Source organism: Moschus berezovskii, chromosome 5 (assembly GCF_049115385.1).
Source record: "Moschus berezovskii isolate FMDL1 chromosome 5, NW_MosBer_1.0, whole genome shotgun sequence".
NCBI lineage: Eukaryota > Metazoa > Chordata > Mammalia > Artiodactyla > Moschidae > Moschus > Moschus berezovskii.
Window position 1 is genome coordinate 58,036,973 of NC_142464.1, and position 21,621 is coordinate 58,058,593.

Genomic DNA, 21,621 nt, shown 5'->3' on the forward strand with positions numbered 1-21,621 from the left:
TTTTTCCCGGGTCATGTATGGATGTGAGTGTTGGACTGTGAAGAAAGCTGATCGCCGAAGAATTGATGCTTTTGAACTGTGGTGCTGGAGAAGACTCTTGAGAGTCCCTTGGACTGCAAGGAGATCCAACCAGTCCATTCTAGAGGAGATCAGTCCTGGGTGTTCACTGGAAGGACTGATGCTAAAGCTGAAACTGCAATACTTTGGCCACCTCATGCGTCGAGTTGACTCACTGGAAAAGAGTTTGATGCTAGGAGGGATTGGGGGTGGGAGGAGACGGGGACGATAGAGAATGAGATGGCTGGATGGCATCACCGACTTGATGGACATGAGTTTGAGTGAACTCCGGGAGTTGGTGATGGACAGGGAGGCCTGGTGTGCTGTGATTCATGGGGTCGCAAAGAGTCGGACACGACTGAGCGACTGAACTGAACTGAACTGAACAGTTGGGGTTGGAGACAGCTGGATAAATGTCATCCCTATTCCCCATCACATTTGCAACCAATTTCCAAATATACCTAGGATTCAGAGAAAAGCAAATGCAAATGGTAGCTTTGTTATGGAAAACACAGAACCAAAGGATGTTTTGCTAAACTATGGTATCAGTGAGCTTCATGGTACAGTAATGAGAACATATGTACCTGCTTAGAGGTAACCATGGATAATGACAGACACATCTAGAGAAGTGGGACATTTACTTCTTTATTAACTATAAGACCAAGAATTATGTGTTATCCCTAGGCAGCCATAACTGAGTGAAAGAAAAAAAAAGGTTGAGCTATTCACATCCAGCGCTTCACTGGTGGCTCAGCTGTTAAAGAACCCACCTGCATGAGGGAGACCTGGGTTCGATCCCTGGGTTGAGAAGATAACCTGGAGAAGGGAAAGTCTACCCACTCCAGTATTCTGGCCTGGAGAACTCCATGGACTATATAGTCCATGGGGACACAAAGAGTTTGACATGTCTGAGTGACTTTCACTCATGCACATCCTAATCCTGAGCCTAAATTACCAATATAATAATTCATTTTCCTTGTAAGGAGTGATTGTGAGGCTAGAGATAGAACAAAAGAGTATTCTAATTGATGTTTCTTCATAAGGAAAACATGAAATAAGAAGAAAGGAGACCCACATAAGCACTGGAACAAGATTCCAAGTCCAAATATCATTTAACATTTTCCTGTATGCACTCAGAGAAATATTCCAATTTCTCCTAAGACATGAGATTAACCTCTAAAATAAGATTCCAATAATCTCAAACGGTGTCGATTTTCCTTCCCAAATTACAGAAGATCCATGGAGATATTTTGAAAGTGAAGTCAAAATAACCTCACCCAGACTAGTAGCAAAGTAGAAAGGAAAGTGCAGCCTTTACTTCTAAGCTAACTGCCTCACTGAAGTCAGAATATAATCATGGTGGCTTGTGACAGAACTGTGGTGTTGGAGAAGACTCTTGAGAGTCCCTTGGACTGCAAGGAGATCCAACCAGTCCATTCTAAAGGAGATTTGTCCTGGGTGTTCACTGGAAGGACTGATGCTAAAGCTGAAACTCCAATATTATGGCCACCTCATGTGAAGAGTTGACTCACTGGAAAAGACTCTGATGCTGGGAGGGATTGGGGGCAGAAGGAGAAGGGGACGACAGAGAATGAGATGGCTGGATGGCATCACCAACTCGATGGACATGAGTTTGAGTGAACTCTGGTAGTTCGTGATGGACGAGAAGGCCTGGCGTGCTGTGAATCATGTGGTCACAAAGAGTCGGACACAACTGAGTGACTGAACTTAACTGTGACAAAAAGAAGTGCCATGATACCCAGAAATCTGGGCAACAGAGGAAAATATAAAGTCACCTGTAAAGCTCAGCTGACCATTTTTTTTTTTTAACCTTTTGTACTTTGCCAACCAAGGTCCGTCTAGTCAAGGCAATGGTTTTTCCCGTGGTCATGTATGGTTGTGAGAGTTGGACTGTGAAGAAGGCTGATCGCCGAAGAATCGATGCTTTTGAACTGTGGTGTTGGAGAAGACTCTTGAGAGTCCCTTATACTGCAAGGAGATCCAACCAGTCCATTCTAGAGGAGATCAATCCTGGATGTTCATTGGAGGGACTGATGCTAAATAAAGCTGAAACTGCAATACTTTGGCCACCTCATGCGACGAGTTGACTCACTGGAAAAGACTCTGATGCTGGGAAAGGTTGGGGGCGGGAGGAGAAGGGGACGACGGAGAATGAGATGGCTGGATGGCATCACCGACTCTGTGGACATGAGTTTGAGTGTACTCCGGGAGTTGGTGATGGACAGGGAGGCCTGGCGTGCTGTGATTCATGGGGTCGCGGAGAGTCGGACACGACTGAGCGACTGAACTGAACTGAACTGAACTGAGGGGAATCAAAACAAAACCTGCTCATTTCTGCTGCTGCTGCTGCTAAGTTGCTTTAGTCGTGTCCGACTCTGTGCAACCCCATAGACGGTAGCCCACCAGGCTTCCCCATCCCTGGGATTCTCCAGGCAAGAACACTGGAATGGGTTGCCATTTCCTTCTCCAATGAATCAAAGTGAAAAGTGAACGTGAAGTCATTCAGTCGTGTCCAACTCTTAGCGACCCCATGGACTGCAGCCTACCAGGCTCCTCCGTCCATGGGATTTTCCAGGCAAAAGTACTGGAGTAGGGTGCCATTGCCTTCTCCAGCTAATTTCTGACTACCTAACAAAAAAGAAAATTCGTATTTTCCATGAAAAATTATACCTAATTTTGACCATTTGAACTAAAATCCTCTTGTACCAAATACTGAAACACAGTTTAACTCTTTTCATAAAAAGCATAGTGTAAAATTATGATCAATTCATTATTATCTTGTTTCCTGGTGCAATACTTATTTTTAAAATTTTATAATTACTATATTCTATTTGATGAGATAGGGATACTTTTAGAAAATAATTTTTGAAAGAGCCAATCATGTTTTAGGTGGTCAGCATAAGTGAAAATTATATTTAAAGCATCTTGAAACTTGTAGATAATTTTCATTTCTGGATGTTTTGTTTCAGTAGCTCTGCAGTTTGAATTTTAGCCTGAATTTTAGATGACACTGGCCTTATTCAAGGACCCCTACTTTAAAAATTCCTAAGAGACTTTATTTGAGGCCAGACACTATAAAACTCTTAGAGTAAAACATAGGCAGAGCAATCTTTGACATAAATCACAGCAGGATCTTTTTTGACCCATCTCCTAGAGTAATGAAAATAAAAACAACAAAACTAAAGAAATGGGGCCTAATGAAACTTAAAAGCTTTTGCAGAGCAAAAGAAACCATAAATAAGACTAAAAGACAACCCTCAGAATGGGAGAAAATATTTGCAAAAGAAGCACTGACAAGGGATTAATATCCCTTTGTCAAAATATAAAAACAACTCAATATCAAAATAAAAACAAACAACCCAATCAAAAATGGGCAGAAGACCTAAAAAACATTTCCTCAAAAAAGGCACTATAGATGGCCAACAAATACATGAAAAGATGCTCAACATCACTAATTATTAAAGAAATGCAAATCAAAACTACAATGAGGTATGGTCTCAGACTGGTCAGAATGACCATCAATAAAATCTACAAACAATAAATGTTGGAGAAGATGTGGAGAGAAAAGAACCTTTTTACACTGTCCATAGGAAGTTAAATTGATACAGCCACTATGCAGAACAGTATGGAAGATCCTTAAAAAGGTAAAAATAGAACTATCATATGACCCAGAAATCCCACTCTTGGACGTATACTCAGAGAAAATCATAATTCCAAAAGATTCATGAATCCCAATATTCATTGCAGGACATGAAAGCAGGACAAAATCTACAAAAGCCAGGACAAAAAAGCAACCTAAATGTTCATCAGCTGAAGAATGATTAAAGAAGATGTGGTACATATATACAACAGAATATTACTCAACCATAAATTGGAATGAAACTGTGCAATTTGAAACTGTGCAATGATCTAGAGACTGTCATTCAACTGAAGTAATTCAGATAGAGATAAATAAAATCATATAATATTGATTATATGTGGCATTTAGAAAAATGATCCAGATGAACTTGTTTGCAAAGCAGGCATGGAGACACAGACATAAAGAATGGAGGTATGAACGAGGGGGGCGCTTAGGCGAGGGGGAGTGGGATGAATTGGGAGTTTGGGACTGACATATATGTACGTGTTTGCATGATAAGTCACTTCAGTCATGTCTGACTGTTTGCTATCCCATGGACTGCGGCCTGCCAGGCTCCTCCATCTACAGAATTCTCCAGGCAAGAATACTAGAGTGGGTAGCAATTCCTTTCTCCAGGGGATCTTCCTGACTTAGGGATCAAAGCTGAGTCTCCTGTGTTGCAGGCAGATTCTTTGCTATCTGAACCACCAGGGAAGCCCTGTCATATATACTCTATTATGTATAAAATATATAACTAATGAGAACCTACTGTATAGCACAGGGAACTCCACTCAGCGCTCTATGGTGACCTAAATGGGAAGGAAATTAAAAAAAAAAGAGAGGATATATGTAAATATATAGCTGACTCACTTTGCTGTAGAGTAGAAACTAATATAACCCTGAAAAGAAACTATACTCCAGTAAATAATAATTTAAAATATATATATATATTGCCAAAGGAATATCATCCTCTGTCTGGGATGAGATTTTAACAAACCTTTGCTTGGTTTGCTCCTTCCTGTAATCCTGTAAAGGTAATATTGTTAATGCTGACTCTTCTAAGAGGACTTTTTGTGACCACTCAAGTCACTCTGTATCACATTTCCCTGTTTAGTTTCTTTATAACTCTTTTTAATAAGAGTGTTTTGTTGTGTTCATGGATGTATTCAGGTGCCCTTAACAATTCCTGATGTGTATGTAAGATCAATAAATATCTGCTGGATAACAAAGCAAGGTATCAGAGACTAATTAGACATTTTAATCATTGGATTAGAAATAGATTAATATTTCTTACTGAAAACCAAACATATCCATTATAGGAATCCTGCTGCTGCTGCTGCTAAGTCACTTCAGTCGTGTCCAACTCTGTGTGATCCCATAGACGGAAGCCCACCAGGCTCCCCCTTCCCTGGGATTCTCCAGGCAAGAACACTGGAGTGGGTTGCCATTTCCTTCTCCAATGTGTGAAAGTGAAAAGTGAAAGTGAAGTCGCTTAGTCGTGTCCGACCCTTAGCGACCCCACGGACTGCAGCCTACCAGGCTCCTCCATCCATGGGATTTTCTAGGCAAGAGTACTGGAGTGGCTTGCCATTGCCTTCTCCTACACTCACATAAATGAAAATCCAAAATGTTAACAGGAAATCTTCACCAGCAAATGTATTATGACCCCCAATAAATTTTTTTGAATATTTTCCAGTTTAAACTTTTATAACTAAATATCATATATAATTACATGATTTGCTTTACACATTTACTATTTTATAATTTGTAGCAGATTCTGTCAGTAACTCACCCATAATCTTTAAAGTTCTCAGTATGCGCCGACCAACTTGAAAAAATTGTCATTTTTGCATCTATATGATTGGAATACAAATCCCAGGCATATAAATGCCCCAGTTTCCTTGTACCTCAAGTTGGAAAATTTTGAAAGGTGTTCTATATCATTTCTCAGAGTTAAATTGCTGTGATAGTTGATCTAGTAAAGAAGCTCAATTAGTTCTTCTTTCTCAATATCACTGCCCCACCTCTACTGGTGTTTCACCCTAAATCAAGTATTTTCCCTTGATTTCTGCCCCAGGGGAATACAATCTAAGGCACATAAAATTTTCCAGATTTCTTTTTGGACTTAACATAATTGACACATGATAGGTCTTAAATAAATATTTGTTGAATGATTTAACTATTTCATTCTCTTATTTTTTTCTTTCAAAACTTTTTATAAATTTTTTTTCCATCTTTATCTTTTTATCTGTCATTTCCACCTAATTACCTACTAGTTATCTTTCAAATCTCAATGCTAAGCTTCTTTTCAAGGCTCTTCCCTTTGCAGTTTTATTCCTTCTTGTAGGGTTCCATGATATTTACAAGTATTAATAATACTTAACCACTGTTAGTATTAAGTATAGACTGTGATTTCCTTGAGCACCTCTTCCTAGATTATCATTTATTTTCACACTGATGTTAGCACATAAGATGCACTTAAGAAAAATATAGAGGAAAAAATAGAATAAAGGAAGTATATTTGACATTTTTTGTGTTATAGTTTCTTCCTGATTTTCACATTTTCATTAATGTCTTCTCAGGGCTTGGATCAATTATTTACCAAAACTGTTGCCTGTTTTCTATATTCTTAAACTGTATCTGAGGATTTGCATAGCTTGTTTAGAGTAAATATTTGACACAGGAATATATACATATTTATATAACTTTTTTCTTTTCCATGTATATTTTCTCATTTGATATCTTCCTTTAATAAGGTATTTCTCACTTCTTGCTTTGATAGGTTTTCTTTAAAAAAAATTTTTTTTTGGCATTGCCCTATGTCCTTTATTTACCAGATCAACATAAAATGCACCATAACCATTATGAGTGACTGACTAGGTTGCTGAGTACTAACTAATAAAAAGTTAAAACACATGCACAAGATTATGGTTGAATTAGAATGAAGTTCTTCAGTGGATTAACAGGAATTACTGAATACTGGTGTTGTTTTTGTTGGTAATTTCATCAAATCATGGAAGAAACAATGCTTGAAAAGTCCTTTAAATGACATAATCAAAGTAGATGCTTGATCCATTTTGAAATCCATATCATTTCTTTCTTTTAATTTGTGTGTCTAATTCCAACTCACTTTACCAAATCTTTCAAATCTCTTTGGGGTTTCACAAGTTGCACTAGTGGTAAAGAATCTGTCTGCCAACACAGGAGACATAAGAAAGGTGGGTTCAGTCCCTGTGTTGGGAAGATCCCCTGCAGAGAGATGGAAACCCACTCCAATATTCTTTCCTGGAGAACCTTATGGACAGAGGAGCCTGGTGGGTTATATTCCTTAGCGTTACAAAGAGTTGGAAACAACTGAAGCATCTTAGCACACACACGTGAATGTTTTATGTTGGTCTATCAAGGAAAATCATGACCAATCTAGATAGCATATTAAAAAGCAGAGACATTACTTTGCCAACCAACGTCCGTCTAGTCAAGGCTATGGTTTTTCCAGTGGTCATGTATGGATGTGAGAATTGGACTGTGAAGAAAGCTGATTCCCAAAGAATTGATGTGTTTGAACTGAGGTGTTGGAGAATACTCTTGAGGGTCCCTTGGACTGCAAGGAGATCCAACCAGTCCATTCTAAAGAAGATCAGTCCTGGATGTTCATTGGAAGGACTGATGCTAAAGCTGAAACTCCAATACTCTGGCCACCTCATGCGAAGAGCTGACTCACTGGAAAATAGTCTGATGCTGGGAGGTATTGGGGGCAGGAGGAGACGGGGATGACAGAAAATGAGATGGCTGGATGGCATCACCGACTTGATGGACATGAGTTTGAGTGAACTCGGGGAGTTGGTGATGGACAGGGAGGCCTGGAGTGCTGTGATTCATGGGGTCACAAAGAGTCAGACATGACTGAGTGACCGAACTGAACTGATCACATATTTAAATACTTACTTTCAGTTGATATTTCCTATCTTTATTTCCTCATAGCTCAGTCCATAAATAATCTGCCTGCAATGCAGGAGACCCAGGTTTGATTCCTGGATCAGGAAGATCCCCTGGAGAAGGAAATGGCAACTCACTCTGTTATTCTTGCCTGGAGAATCCCATGGACAAAGGAGCCTGGTAAACTACAGTCCATGGGGTTGAAAAAGTTGTACGCATCTTAGCAACTAAACCACCATCTTTATTTCCTAAGGTTGCTGTATGATTGTGTCTATAATATATGAAACTGTAAAGATCATGGACTCTTTATGTAAATCACAAAACCTTTCAACTAATTTCAACTAATTATTCTGCAGTTAGCAATGCACATAAAGAAGCAAGCTCTTAATATTTGCTTGTAGTTGACAATTATAATGACAACATAATTTTCTGAAAAGGTGATAGCTTGCTGGGAATATTTAGTAATGGAAATACGACCCATGTATCTGTGGACTGATAAAATGGATGATACTGCATCTATATCTAACACCATGCAGTAGCCTTCTATAATATAAGAGGTTGAAGTAAGCAAGTCATTAAACTTTTTTTTCCATATTTAGAGGCTTTATCCATTAACCAATGTCTTTGACAAAATAGTTCTTAGTGTATTTGTACAGACAATATGTTTCAAAAATATAGGTAATAATCTACTTTCTGAAACATCACTTAGTACATAACTATGTGTATATATGAATATATTTACTTATTTTCACATCTACACACACACAAGCAAACACACAAAAACATTATATATATTTATATATATATATATCCATTATATATATTTATAAACTCATATACAAAGCTTCATTTTTTCTGTGGGAACTATCCTAGTAGTACCCTACTATTTAAAACACATTATGCATCTAATAAAGAGTATGTTATATATACCCCTATGTGCAAGTTTAAGAAATTATTGATTTTTTGGAAATAGGAATACCACTCTATGATCTAATATATCTAGAACCAGACTTCTATTCCTTACTGTTCTTTGAAAAGGAAAGTGGAATATGTGTTGGAGAGGAGAGGTAGATGATAGCTACTTTAAATCAGAGAATGAAAATGCATCTTTTTGGTTCTTAAAAATATGATACACAATTTAACCACATTCATCAAAGGAAAATATTTAGGAAGAATTAGGAGCCTGGTGGGCTATAGTCTATAGGGTCACACAGAGTCCAACACAACAGAAATGACTAAACAGCAGCATCAGTTAGTCCTCTGTCTGTCTGATAGAGGTGATACATTATAAATTTACCTTTTTATTGTTTTATGCTTTTTTGGAAAATGATTTTTCCCCATGGAAGAAGTTTCTTCTGTCTTGGAAAACAGCTTGCCATCAGGCATGTTCCCACGACATTTATAACTATAATACACTAAAGGGAGTGAAGTCAAAGTCACTCAGTCATGTCTGACTTTGACACCATGGATTATACAATCCATAGAATTATCCAAGCCAGAATACTGGAGTGGGTAGCCTTTCCCTTCTCCAGGGGATCTTCCCAACCCAGGGACTGAACCCAGGTCTCCTGCATCGCAGGTGGATTCTTTACCAGCTGAGCCACAAGGGAAGCCCACACTAAAGGGAAGACCTTAGTATATTAGGCCTTTGTAAATTATCAGGGATAAAGACCCAGAAAGGTTTGATTTTTTTTAATCAGATTCTATAATTATCAATTACTGCCTTTTCAGGTGCTTCTCAAGTGGTGCTAATGTTGAACACTCTGCCTGCCAATGCAAAGAGACGTTAGAGACCCTGGGTTGGGAAGATCCCCTGAAGGAAGGCATGGCTACTCCCTCCAATCTTCTTGCATGGAGAATCCCATGGACAGAGGAGCTTGGTGGGCTATAGTCCATAGGGTTGCACAGAGTCACACACAACTGAAACAACTTAGCACCTAATAGTAAACAGAGCACAGCCATTGCATGGTTCAAAATAGACTCATATTCAACAACATGAAACTTTGGAGTTGGCCTGGATTTCCTTAAGTGACAACTACAGAACTCAATCTCATTTAAGATTTCACTCCATTAACAAGAAGGTGTCTCCAGTAGCCACGAAATACTATGTAGTAGAAAAATCTTTTGATCTGATGATATGGACCACAGCCCTGTTTAACTCAATGAAACTAAGCCATGCTGTGTGGGGCCACCCAAGACGGGAGGGTCATGGTGGAGAGGTCTGACAGAATGTGGTCCACTGGAGGAGGGAATGGCAAACCACTTCAGTATACTTGCCTTGAGAACCCCATGAACAGTATCAAAAGGCAAAATGATAGGATACTGAATGAGGAATTCCCTAGTTGGGTAGTTGCCCAGTATGCTACTGGAAATCAATGGAGAATTAACTCCAGAAAGAAAAAAGGGATGGAGCCAAAGCGAAACAAATACCCAGTTGTGGATGTGACTGGTGATAGAAGCAAGGTCCGATGCTGTAAAGAGCAATATTGCATAGGAACCTGGAATGTTAGGTCCATGAATCAAGGCCAATTGGAAGTGGTGAAACAGGAGATGGCAAGAGTGAACGTCCACATTCTAGAAATCAGTGAACTAAAATGGACTGGAATGGGTGAATTTAACTCAGATGACCATTCTATCAACTACTGTGGGCAGGAATCCCTTAGAAGAAATGGAGTAGCCATCATGGTCAACAGAAGAATCCAAAATGCAGTACTTGGATGCAATCTTAAAAACGACAGAATGATTTCTGTTCGTTTCCAAGGCAAACCATTAAATATTACAGTAATCCAAGTCTATGCCCCAACCAGTAATGCTGAAGAAGCCGAAGTTGAACAGTTCTATGAAGACCTACAAGAACTTTTTGAGCTAACACCCCGAAAAGATGTCCTTTTCATTATAGGGGACTGGAATGCAAAAGTAGGAAGTCAAGAAACACCTGGAGTAACAGGCAAATTTGGCCTTGGAGCACGGAATGAAGCAGGGCAAAGGCTAATAGAGTTTTGCCAAGAGAACGCACTGGTCATAGCAAACACCCTCGTCCAACAACACAAGAGAAGACTCTACACATGGACATCACCAGATGGTCAACACCGAAATCAGATTGATTATATTCTTTGCAGTCAAAGATGGAGAAGCTCTATACAGGTAGCAAAAAGAAGACCAGGAGCTGACTGTGGCTCAGATCATGAACTCCTTATTGCCAAATTCAGACTTCAGTTGAAGAAAGTAGGGAAAACCACTAGACCATTCAGATATGACCTAAATCAAATCCCTTATGATTATACAGTGGAAGTAAGAAATAGATTTAGGGTCTAGATCTGATAGAGTGCCTGATGAACTCTGGACGGAGGTTTGTGACATTGTAAAGGAAACAGGGACCAAGACCATCCCCATGGAAAAGAAATGCAGAAAAGCAAAATGGCTTTCAGAGGAGGCCTTACAAATAGCTGTGAAAAGAAGAGAAGTGAAAAGCAAAGGAGGAAAGGAAAGATATAAGCATCTGAATGCAGAGTTCCAAAGAATAGCAAGGAGAGATAAGAAAGCCTTCCTCAGTGATCAGTGCAAAGAAATAGAGAAAAACAACAGAATAGGAAAAACAAGAGATCTTTTCAAGAAAATTAAAGATATCAAGGGAAAATTTCATGCAAAGATGGGCTCGATAAAGGACAGAAATGGTATGGACCTAACAGAAGCAGAAGATATTAAGAAGAGGTAGCAAGAATACACAGAAGAACTGTACAAAAAAGATCTTCACGACCAAGATAATTCCGATGGTGTGATCACTCACCTGGAGCCAGACATCTTGGAATGTGAAGTCAAGTGGGCCTTAGAGAGCATCACTACGAACAAAGCTAGTGGAGGTGATGAAATTCCAATTGAGCTATTTCAAATCCTGAAAGATGATGCTGTGAACGTGCGACACTCAATATGCCAGCAAATTTGGAAAACTCAGCAATGGCCACAGGGCTGGAAAAGGTCAGTCTTCATTCCAATCCCAAAGAAAGGGAATGCCAAAAAATGCTCAAACTACTGTACAATTGCACTCATCTCACACGCTAGTAAAGTCATGTTCAATACTCTCCAAGCTAGGCTTCAGCAATATGTGAATTGTGAACTTCAGGATGTTCAAGCAGGTTTTAGAAAAGGCAGAGGCACCACAGATCAATTTGCCAACATCTGCTGGATCATGGAAAAAGCAAGAGAGTTCCAGAAAAACATCTATTTCTGCTTCATTGACTATGCCAAAGCCTTTGACTGTGTGGATCACAATAAACTGTGGAACATTCTGAAAGAGATGGGAATACCAGACCACCTGACCTGCCTCTTGAGAAACCTGTATGCAGGTCAGGAAGCAACAGTTAGAACTGGACATGGAACAACAGACTGGTTCCAAATAGGAAAAGGAGTACGTCAAGGTTGTATATTGTCACCCTGCTTATTTAACTTATATGCAGAGTACATCATGAGGAACGCTGGGTTGGAAGAAGCACAAGCTGGAATCAAGATTGCTGGGAGAAATATCAATAACCTCAGATATGCAGATGACACCACCCTTATGGCAGAAAGTGAAGAGGAACTCAAAAGCCTCTTGATGAAAGTGAAGGAGGAGAGTGAAAAGGTTGGCTTGAAGCTCAACATTCAGAAAACGAAGATCATGACATCTGGCCCCATCACTTCATGGGAAATAGATGGGGAAACAGTGGAAGCAGTGTCAGACTTTATTTTTTTGGGCTCCAAAATCACTGCAGATGCTGATTGCAGCCATGAAATTAAAAGACGCTTACTCCTTGGAAGGAAAGTCATGACCAGCCTAGATAGCATATTAAAAAGCAGAGACATTACTTTGCCAACCAAGGTCCGTTTAGTCAAGGCTATGGTTTTTCCCGTGGTCATGTATGGATGAGAGAGTTGGACTGTGAAGAAAGCTGAGCACCGAGGAATTGATGCTTTTGAACTGTGGTGCTGGAGAAGACTCTTGAGAGTCCCTTGGACTGCAAGGAGATCCAACCAGTCCATTCTAAAGGAGATCAGTCCTGGGTGTTCAATGGAAGGACTTATGCTAAAGCTGAAACTCCAATACTTTGGCCACCTCATGCAACGAGTTGACTCGCTGGAAAAGTGTCTGATGGTAGGAGGGATTGGGGGTAGGAGGAGAAGGGGACAACAGAGAATGAGATGGCTGGATGACATCACCGACTCGATGGACATGAGTTTGAGTGAACTCCAGGAGTTGGTGATGGACACGGAGGCCTGGCGTGCTGTGATTCATGGGGTGGCAAAGAGTCGGACACGACTGCACGACTGAACTGAACTGAACTGAACTGAAGAAACATCTTAATCTACCTTAATCTCTCTTTGAAGTACATTACTTTATTAAACATTAACAAGTTAACTAGGTGCAAGATGAGAATATCATAAGATTTTAGAACTAAACTCTGGTTCACAAATATTCAAAAGTTGGGAAGGCAAAAGCAATGAATAGACTAAGAAGGAGCAGATAAAGAATTATGGTTCTGGGTTGCCAAGAGAACATTGAAATTTACAAGGAGGAGGTGTCAACATAGTGTTAAAAGTCAGGGCTCCCTTGGTTCTGATACTATGTTTGACATTTATAAGCTGCATGACCTTGAGCAGGTAACTAATTCTTGATGTTTTTTTTAATTGTAAAGTTGGATTAACAATGATCCCTTCATGGAATTATAAAGAAGGCTTAATAATATAAAATGTATAAAATTATTAGAATAGTGTCCAGATTTTATGCTTATACTTTTATGTATGTTAATATCATCATCAAAATCATTATTAAAGTTAGAATTTTTTTTTAATATTTATCCTGCATTTATTTCAGTTTTATTAAAGTATATACACATAAAAATCATTTATTATTTCACCATAAATGTGTAAAATTCTTAAATACTTCTCTGACATTTCTTAAATTCTTAAACACTTCTCTGATGTTCTGACATAGAAGCAACACTGGTTTCTTCAACTGGTTCAAAGTAGTTTCTTCCAAATTAATAAAATTATACATTAAGTTCTATATTATCAACAGACTCCCAGATACATTTCTTATAAGAATATTCTCCCCAAACGTTTCCCAAATATTATACTTCTTTTGATTAAATACTCATACTCAAGCTTCACACATCTTAGGAGAAGTTTAAAGCATAAATAAAAGATGAGCGATAGGTGGCCTTGTGTTATTTAGAATTTAAATTACTGGAAGTCAAGGATAATATTCCTATAGTTACTAATACACAATCAGTACTGTTTAATATTTATAAACTAAGTTCATAGCTACTTTGCCTAACACATAAGAATGCATTTTAGGACACATACTATTTTCTTATCTGCTTCAAAAATGTGTTATCTATGATATGAAATATATTAACTAGCTTAATTTAGATTGAATCTGTGAAATGTTTTGAATTCTAGAAACCTAAAGAATAGAATTTACTTGTAGGCATTAGAAAAAACCTAAATTGAGTGATGCTTTATTTAAATGTACTAATAAAGAGAAATATTGCCCCCTGCTCAATACTCTATTATTACCATTTCATCATTCTAATTTAAAGCTTTGATTCTGATTAAAATGAAAATACTGACATGAACAATATTCTTAAACTTATATTTATACTAGAAGGTGAAAGTCACTCAGTCGAGTCTGACTCTGTGAACCCATGGACCCATAATGTCCATGGAATTCTTTAGGACAGAAAACTGGAGCGGGTAGACTTTTTCTTCTCCAGCGCATCTTCCCAACCCAAGGATCAAACCCAGATCTCCCGCATTGCAGGCAGATTCTGAGCCACAAGGGAAGCCCAAGAATACTGGCGTGGATAGCTTATCCCTTCTCCAGCAGATCTTCCCGCCCCAGGAATCAAACCAGGGTCTCCTGCGTTGCAGCTGGATTCTTTACCAACTGAGCTTTGAAGGAAGCCCAGAGTATTAACCTAAAATTTCTAACTGGTCCATGCACATGTGATATGATAAATGAGTGACAGTGAGTGTAAGAAAAATAAATGATATTAATCATCTTCTGAATAGCAAAATTAAGAACGAAATCAAAACACTAAATTCAGTTCTAGGATAGACAAAAAATAAATATTTGTGGAGTTTTAAAATCTACTCTGAAACTATATTATTGATCCACGGACTCAGTTGTTCAGTAGTATCTGACTCTTTACAACTCCATGAACTGTAGCCCACCAGTCTCCTCTATCCATGGGATTTTCCCAACTAGAATACTGGAGTGGATTGCCATTTCCTCCCCCATACATCACCGATTTATAGCAAGCTCTTAAGAAATGGGACTGTGCAATTATTATTATTATTGGTATTTGGTAGATTGGTAAGAAAGTTCTGAGAGCTCTGAAGGATGATTCTTTTGTGGTAATGAAAAGGACTAGAAGAGTGAAGAGACCAATGGACAAATCCATTAGTTAGAATTTAAAAGTGATCATTTTCTTCACTTTTATACATACATCTTCATTATCATTATGTTTCTTTATTTCTTATGTCTGTATTCAGTTCAAGCTCTCAAGCATAAAGACTATAATTCTGCTATTATTTTAAAGGGTTATCAACACATTCTCTAGAATGGAGATAATGCTGATAAAACAAACTCCCTTTCCTATTCCCCCCAAATGACCTGCCAAACTAATAACCTGTGCATTATTGAGAATTTGGTAAACCTAAAATCTTACCTTGCTCTTTATTTTAATGATATTAAATTAAGATGGATGCAAACATTCTCTAATCTAGAAATAAACATGAGAGATCCAGCAGCACAATTTTGGTGGTTGAAGCCAAAAAATTAGTCATTTTGAACATTACAAAATTTAAATATTAGGACATTACCTAAGAATGTACAGTTAATAAACTATTATTAAAATGAAAACAGTGATGTGTAGAAAACAATTTGTATAGCTGCTATTAGCAAATGCCAAGTACTTCTCTCACAATAAATTGGTAATTTTTTTTTTCCAAAATGTGGTCAAGGATAGAGCATTTATTAAGAATTAATTGTGATGAGTATCAGAACCATATGTTTCTGAGAAGTGCACTCATGAAATATAATGAGATAATCTATAACCACTGACTCAATATCTTCCTCTGTTATTTGATTGTGAATGTGGGGGATGGAGAAAAAAGTTAATAAGATTCCATTCACGTAAAAATGCAATATCGTTCAATCACAATATCCCAACAAGTTATTGAAAACACCTTGTCATACAGCAAACTGTTCATCCAGGACAATGAGATCAACTTCTTGGCAGTTACAACCCTCAAGACCTTGAGAGGGAGATATGCCCATTTTCCTCCCCCAAAGGCCTGTCTTGGTTAGGTTTGTTTAAAATTTCATGTATCTAGAATCAACTGGAGAATTTTCAATAATACTGAAATTATGCAGTAATTTTAAAAAGAATTTTGGTGTCAGAGGAAGCATAGACTAATGAGACAGAAAAAATAGTTAAAAAAAAAAAGAATATTTTGCATTTATTTGGCATTCATTTTGCCTATTTGGATTCTGCTTTTCAAATAGTAGAAGCACAAACTCGTGATTGTGAGAAAAAGGAATGTTTGTTATCCATTAAAAGTACTATTTGAATTAAGATGCACATAGATTAAATAGCCTTAAGGGGCATATGAACAATTCCAAATTGAACTTAACTCTGAAGCCTCAAAACTATACTTGAATATATTTACTGTTAAATAATTGTATATATTCTGTACTGTTTTTTAAAAAGCAGGATTCCATGGTAGTTTCTTTGTTTTAGTTCAAATAGGCTATTTATTTGGAAAAGTATTACAATGTACATTTTAATTATATACCCTTGTACATTTTAAATATACCCCTGATTGACAACTGCAAGAAGAAAAAGAAATAGAAACAGGAAATTCCACAGTGAGATAGCATACAGGTATAAGAACTGAACATAAGTTGTTCTGTTTGAAAATCTTTGACAGAATTCTTAAAATAACTATTTAATTAATGTGTGATGACAAGGAAGTCTGAATCGATGGTACTCGTACAATATTCACTTTGATTTCATATCTTTTAAAAATATATTTTCTATAATAACATATTTGGTTCATTGACAGTCATTCATGTTACTCATTAGATGATAAGACATGAATTAAATTGTAGCTAAAGGCATAATATATCACTACATGAGGCAGATTCTGAAGTGAATGTGTTGAAGCTGTGTTTGCCAATTCTGTAAGATATTCCAACATTTCTGATATTTTGGGTTACCATGACAACATGCAATTTGTATTCTACCTACTATTTAAGAATTTATTTTTATCTTTATTTGCTTTTTTAATTACATTAAAAGATAATTTTTGTATATTTATGTTTTATATATCAAAATAATAAAAATTTTGAGCACCTTAAGTAAATTTTGTAATAAACTCTATTACAAGTAACATTATTATAATAAACTATATATTGTTTATGGCATTATAATAAATTATACAGTGAATAAAATATATAGGTGTATAATTATCTAATACATTATTAAAATGCCATAATAAAAGACACAGATGAACACTTTATGGTAAATGTTTTACCCATATAGAATACTTCTTTATTTCCAACAATAAAACTAATTCTAACAGTTGACAATAGCCTTTGGTTTTTAGTCCTCAATGACACACAAATACACACACACTCACACACTAACAAATAAATAAAACATATATTTAGCAATATTACATGATCCTTCTTGAAAAGACAGTGTCATATCTAGAAATACATTATCTATACATTATATTATGGATGACTTTAGCACGTACTTCAGTTAATGAAAAATATTAGAGAAATAAATCAGCATTATATCATCAGTATCTGTCTACATGTTCTGTTTAGTTGTCTTTATTACATTTATAATTTCCAATTACTGTCACATATTTGTCTGTTGTCTGTGTTTCCTAATAGAATGTAAGTTCCACTAGAGCTTGACTCTATTCTTTATTTTGTTCTCCATGGTATCTCCAGGGCTTTTGACAGTTATTAGCATTTAATTCTATAGGCATTTTCTAGGTATCACTTTAATTTAAAAAATATTTTAAAATATTGTGACTTAGAAATTTCAAAGCTTTTAAAAATTTTGATTGACAAAGTTCTTTATATGTATTTAGTAATGCCCTATATTATTCATGTGTATTTACAAAGAAAAATAGAAGAAAAGTACATTGGTTAAGGTATTCATAAATCTTCTTTCATTCAGAGTTCAATCTTGCTAAATCGTATTTTGTGATTCAGAATTATTATTTTCTTACAGTATTGTCCTCAGTTCCATCAAGAAAGTACTCCATTATTGTCTCCAAATTTTCTTGCACTATAATGATATTTATTCTGAAGTGTCGATGATGACATATGTATTTTACCAGGGAGCATGGACATAATATCTTCAGATAATAACAACTAGGACCCATATTTCTTTATCAAATGGTCTTTTAGTGGTTTGTTGACTGAAACTTCTAGCAGTTGTAGATGTCCAGGTTTAACACTAGAAATAACATTTTGATTTACCCATGTGCAGGCCATGATAATGACATCAACAACTACTAAATAAAAAGAACTATTGTAAGATATCATCAAGTAAAAGAAGCATCTCTCTCTATTTCAGAGATGTTAAAATGAAAAAATATTTAGCTTATGTGGATAAAACATCACAACAATAATATATCATACACAATATTGTAGAATTCAGTATAGGCCAGTCCAAAGATATATTTGTTGCTTTATATATATCATCTCGTTAGATGCTAATAGTTTTTGAAGAAAGAGGCAAGTATTAATTACTATTGGGCAACAAAGGAAATTTAGGACCAGGAAGTTTAGGTGTTTCATCCCAAGTTCACACAATTAGTGTGATGCAATAGACATTAGAAGCTAAACCAGTTTGACTCTGAAGACTTAACCCCTATTTAATATAAAAGCAACACGTGTTTTGTTATTTTGGTGGTTGAAAAATCTCTCAGTAAAGACCTTTGCTCTATTGGTAACCCAGTTTTCCCAAAATATTTTCACAAGGAAAATGGTTGAAACAACTATGGCTAAAGAGCAGGACTTATTTTCCTAAAATGCTTTATAAGTGATTTGTACACTCTTACTCCTATTTTTCACTTTGTGCAGATCAACAAAAGTCAGAAGTTATGGTAATTAAAAACCATAAAATCATTAAGTACACCACTACATAGGAGCTCCAGAAATTAGTTTTCATGTGTGTTTATCAGCTTTAATACAAAAATCTGCAGTAATACCATTCAAAATAAGGGCTCCATTTTTTCATTTGGCAGAGAGAAAGTCATATTAAAATAAAAGGTAAAGAAATAGAGCATAGTCTTATACAAGGAAACAGGTAATATAGCTCTGGTTCACAACTATTTCTTAAAGGATATGTGGAGAGCGAGAACGACAAATAAAAAACCCTTTTATTATCTCCCAACAGCCTGTCCTTCACCACTACTTCTCTGCTAAAACAAACAAGCAAACAAAAAAACTCCAATAAATTGTAATAAGGTGTGTCAATGTGTTTAAATGATAACCTAAACTCAGAAAATGAACCATATTTAGTCTAATTTGCTTGTTTTGCCAGTGGCTGGCTTAGAACAGACCATCAGAGAAAATATCAGATGCTTCCAGAAGCAACATTCCTTCTTGATGGAAAGAGAGAGTCGCTAAAAAAAGAGAGATCTCCTCTGCATATTTCTCTTCTATTTTTCTGTTTTCGTATATCATTGACTGATGACATAGTATTCAAACTCCGATACCATCTGATGAACAAGGGAAACAGCCAGCATACTCAGCAGAATGCTTGAAAAGACCTCATTCTACCTCTGAGGTACTCTTTGTGATAGTCCCTACTTCTAGAAATTCTGTTAAAGGAAAAAAAAAAAAACACAAGTACTCACATTTGAAGTCAAAATTATTCAGGTATCTTGCAAATTCATGACAGCATATCCTCACTGAATGAGGTGTCTACTCTGGAAATCAGATGTGGAACTGTAAATGTTTGCTGTTCTCTCTATTCCCTTATTCCACCAGGAAGTACTTTTGATTAATTTGTAAAATAAGGAGTTTGAAGTCATAAGAAATATGCAAACCCTGGCTATAGAGTCTTTGTTTGCCCTTGTTTTGTCCATTTGTAATATTGGTTTGGCCAAAAGCTTTGCTTGGATTTTTCCATAAGATATTACGGAAAACTTGAATGAACATTTTGGCCAACTCAATACTTGGTGCCCTTCTTTTCTCTATTTCATTTACTTTTAACTCCTCATTTTCATCTCGCTTATCTTTGGTATCAATTAACAGCAATTCATTTTACCCTGTTGTTATGGTAAATTCAAGGTTATTCAAGGTTAGAAAGTATTACCAATGCTAATTCAAATAACATAAAATTCAACTATCATTGAGTATGCATGTATAGCATATAATATTACACTTGATGTTTATCTTTGTAATTATGCTATATTTACCATAAAATTAACATTATTTAAGCTGCTTCTACTGGTCCCAATTAAGGACAGAGAGACGACAGAGGCAGATAGAACACATTCACAGGAATGCAAGAGTATAACAAAAAATTCAACAAATTAGAAAAGTAAAAGGTTAACAATAACTACTTAATACAATTCTTTTATTCCATTCATAAGAAAACTAAAAATGAGAGAGGTAAAGCAGTGTCAATATTTGGCAGTAGTACAGACAAAAAATGAATAGCTTCCAAATTATTGACATGGTCCTCTCTAAATTGCATTATGTGGCATATTTTCAAATAAAGCATCTTGAATGTCACTCGATTTGCCCCATTGATAAATCAAGGCAAGTTAGCTATAATGATGTAAAATAATAAATAAAGAGGTGGATGCATAAATGTGGTTTTAAAAAGGAGTGAAACTAATAGAAAAACAATTAAACAATAACTAATAGAAAAACAATTTTACCCTCTATTCTCCAAATTCTCCTGTTTACGTATTTCCTACAAGTGTTATTTCATTATAATTATTTGTTGACTTCTTATTCCATCTTTATGTCTATTTTTCAACTTTAGTCTTTCTATTTGTGTATTCATTTAGCAAGAACATAAGCCAAGTATTTATCTAAGATCTAGGAAGATTTCAGTAAATAAACTGACAAATCATCCTTTCTCATGTATCTTTTGCCCTAATAGGAGAAATAAATAATAACAAATAACTATTAGGTATTACCTGTGTATTAGGCACTGTTTTAAGCCCTTTAGATAAAATAGCATCAATATTCTCAAGATACTATTATTATCTTCATTTGTAGAGTTGTAGAAATCAAGGCACAGAGCAGCAAGGTGAAATTGATCAAGGTCACACAACTAGTAAAAGGTGAAACCCAGGAAAAATGGCTCCAAAATCTGTGCTCTCAATAAATATGCTATGGTAGCTCTCCATGTGATAAGAGTTCTGAAAAGTTGACAATGGGACTGGTTAAAAGGAAGTATAATTGATATGTGAGAAGGAAAGGTGTGTTTTTTTGTTTGTTTGTTTTTTAAGGAGGTCAAGGAGAACCTCAATGAAAAGAAGAAAGTGTTGGCCAGACAACTAGATGAGAAAGAATTTTGAGGGGACTTGCAGAGATAAAGCCTTGCCTTGATATGCTTCCTGTGTTCAGAGAAAAATTAATACAAAACGTTGGACAATTTGTAGTGAGAGGCAGATGATGGATAATTTACCAGAGTGGGCAGTGACTAGATCACATCAGGACTTTGGATTTGAGTACTTAATTTTTGAATGATTAAAAAAAAAAAAAAAAAGAGGAACTTTGAGTGAAAAAGTAGCACATTCAGATTAAAAAGATCAGTTGGACTAATAGTCTGGAAAACAGCATAAAGGTACTAAAAGTGAGAGAAAAAGAATCAGTAAAGATTTGGGACAGGATGCCTACTTTTTTAACAGCAGAGGTAGTGAATGGTGGTCAGATTTTTAAAAATATATATATATCACAA

At 36.3% G+C, this 21,621-nt stretch overlaps 1 long non-coding RNA gene across 1 annotated transcript in view; it reads right to left on the reverse strand.

Annotated features, from left to right (window-relative positions):
• LOC129562083 (uncharacterized) overlaps positions 1 to 19,662 on the reverse strand; it is a 102,517-nt gene extending 82,855 nt beyond the window's left edge. Inside the window, exon 1 of the long non-coding RNA XR_008687103.2 lies at positions 19,559 to 19,662. This is a non-coding gene — a long non-coding RNA (uncharacterized LOC129562083). The remainder of the gene's footprint in view (positions 1 to 19,558) is intronic.
• Positions 19,663 to 21,621: the final 1,959 nt, after the last annotated feature.